Source organism: Myotis lucifugus, unplaced genomic scaffold, assembly GCF_000147115.1.
Source record: "Myotis lucifugus unplaced genomic scaffold, Myoluc2.0 scaffold_10846, whole genome shotgun sequence".
NCBI classification, from domain to species: Eukaryota; Metazoa; Chordata; class Mammalia; order Chiroptera; family Vespertilionidae; genus Myotis; species Myotis lucifugus.
This window is the reverse complement of record NW_005881894.1, coordinates 50-2795: the sequence shown is the minus strand read 5'-3', so window position 1 is coordinate 2795 and position 2746 is coordinate 50. Positions and strand designations below refer to the sequence as shown.

The 2746-nt window shown below is 50.0% G+C and overlaps 1 long non-coding RNA gene across 1 annotated transcript; it reads left to right on the top strand.

The window, feature by feature from the left end:
• Window positions 1–224: 224 nt before the first annotated feature.
• On the top strand, window positions 225–2511 carry LOC106696155. The gene is made up of 4 exons (XR_001347050.2): window positions 225–927; window positions 1068–1226; window positions 1746–1987; window positions 2069–2511. It is a non-coding gene; the product is annotated as an uncharacterized LOC106696155 (long non-coding RNA).
• The last annotated feature ends 235 nt before the right edge of the window (window positions 2512–2746 follow it).

Here is a 2746-nt window from a genome sequence, read left to right as displayed (position 1 = left end):
CGTCGACCTATGAACTAGGAGGTCACAGTTTGATTCCTGGTCAGGGTACCTGTCAGAGTTGCTGACTCAATCCCTAGTGTGGCATGCAGGAGTCAACCAATCAATGATTCTCTTCTCTCTCCTCTCTCTCTCTCTCTCTCTCTCTCTCTCTCTCTCTCTCTCCCTCTCTGAAATAAAATATATATATATTTTTTTTAAAAAAAAAACAAACCCGAAAACAAAAGAAGTCTATACAAAGTCATGGAGACCTAAAGACAGGGGTTAAGGTAGAAAATATCCATCACACAACTTAAACGTGTGTCTGTGCAGTCAGTTCACAATATATTCCCAGACTTGGTTAACTGATCTCCAATTCTCCATAATCTGAAAATTATCCTAGTAATAGCTCCTTATCTTGCCTTGTCATGGTGCCTCTGTGTGTTTCAAGGGTTCATTTATTCAAAGTAAATTCTTCAAATGTACCCATTTCTTAAGTCTGTTGGGAGAGGTAAGGTTTAAATAGTGAGGAGTGAAGTATGTGAGACCTGAGGAATGTCCTGGAAAGATAATTCCCTCCCGTTGCCTCATACTCCACTGCATAAGGCAAGAATTATGAAGGGCCGGGCCAGCCTTAACACTCCCTGAAAAAGAGGAAGCTCTTATGGGCTCTCAGACCTATGCCCCAGAACTTATTACAGCGCCTTGTCCTGGGGGACCTTGAAAGGAACCACTGATATGAAGAAAGGTCAAGTTAAGGCACTTGTGACCTTGGGTCATGGGCACTACAGCTCCCCCTGCCGGCGGGCCCCTGCCTTAGGCGATATAAACGTTCAGTCCCAAGGTTCACTGCACATGTCTGCAAGATGAGGCAGAGCAGCCTCTCCGTTCTCACCGGGATTTTCCTCCTCCTCTGCCTCCACTTGGCGCAGCCTGAATGGAGGGCGATGGGTGGGTGTAGGGTGAGGCGGTCCTGTGTGTGCTCCGGGTGGGGAACGTCCTCAGAGGACGAGTCCATGGGACGAGCTGGGACCGATGCCCAGCAAGGACTCACAGGTGCTCCCAACTCACCCGGTGGCTTCCTTCCTCAGATGTGGTCAAACCTGGACACTGTCCGGAGTTCCCACTGCGCTGCCCTTTCACGATGATACCGCTGTGCCGGCGCGATAGAATCTGCAAGAAGGACAAGAAGTGTTGCTTCTACAACTGTAGATATCAGTGTATGGTGCCGTGGGAGAGTCTGGATTGAGGTAAGAAGTCTCCTGGCTGCCATTCTTGCCTTTGCCCCAGAACCAGGTGTCCCAGAGGGAGCTGAGAGCCGCCAGCTCTGATCTTGCAAGTCACAGATCAGAGCTTTGAAACCGGGATCTGCCCTGAACAATTTGCCTTGAGGACAATCGAGAGACCTCGCTCCTCACCAAATGCACAGTTCACTTTCGTGTAGTGGGCGTCACTGTTCAGTGAATGACGGGGACATTTATCTCTCAGCTCCTCAACCGTTACTGAATGGTTATGATGGCTAGTTTCAATTGCTCTTGTTTTGTTCTTTTAGTTTGTTATAATGAATCACGTTCCTCTTCACATTTAAATTGTGAAGTAAAGGACAAGATGATATCATTCCTTAGGAGGGCTTGCCTGGCGTTCCTAATCCCCAGGCCCTGACTCTTAGAGCTCCTGGGAGGAAGGTACTTGGCAGGATTCAGACCCAGCCAACGCCCCCTGCACAGGTTGCACCGCCCCATGTCTCTGATCCTGTCTTCTCTCCCCAGGTAGAAATCCCTTCTTACCGGGGCCTGAGAAGACACTGGTAGAACAGGCTCTGACTCGGATAACTGGTCTCCAATTCTTCCCTGTTCTCCTCACCCCCCAGACTTCCTTTATCAGAGTTCATTGCTTATTACTATGAAAGCAACACAAAGAAATAAAGTGTTATCTACCTGAAACAATTGTCCATGAAAATCTATGACTGCCGGGTCGCTCTGTGCTCCGCCTTCCGGGAAGATCCTTGAGGGTTTGTAAAAAAGGATGGGGCTGCTGTTTCCCATATAGTTTTGAGCGATTCCTGCATTTCTGCCATGTCCTTCTCTTTCAGGGTCTTCTGACACTCAGATTCCCTGTTGGCCAGTTTCCAAAACCTGACCTTGGGCCATGGGGCATTTTGAGTCATAGTTTCTGAGTTTGGGTCCCATGGAAGGTGTATCTGTACGTCTGAGATGGAGGAGCGACGCTTTTGCTGCACTTAGTCTGATACTGCGGCTGCTGGCCTTTCCACACCTTGATGATTGTTCCAGGTTTCTAAGAAGCTCTCCCCTCTTCCCGCTCCTCCACTCATCCCTAAGGGCCCCCTAAACTGTTCCAGAAGGGCCTCCTGACCAGCCTGTGACAGTCCCCCTCCAAGTTGTACATTTCCCTCTGGGCCTTATAGTCTTGCCTGGGGTAGATAGAACCACTGACACTCTGGGTGGTGAGGTCTCTGTCTTGGCCTGAATTCCCTGCTTATGAAATAGCAGCTGGGACCAGACCATGGGAAAGATGACTTCCAGGTACCGGGAAGGCCTGAGAGACCCTGACTCACCTTTGCTAGCACCTATGACAGCCCAGGACCACAGGATTCTGAGGGCCAGGAGCACCATGAAGGCCAAGAGGTTGTTAAGCTCATAGTGAAGAGCAGGAGGCTGTGGTGGCCATGCCGGGCCCAGATCTGGTGTAAGCCACACACCACAGGGAGAGGGATATGAGATGCGGGGTGACAGCGTCTCTCCACCAGACA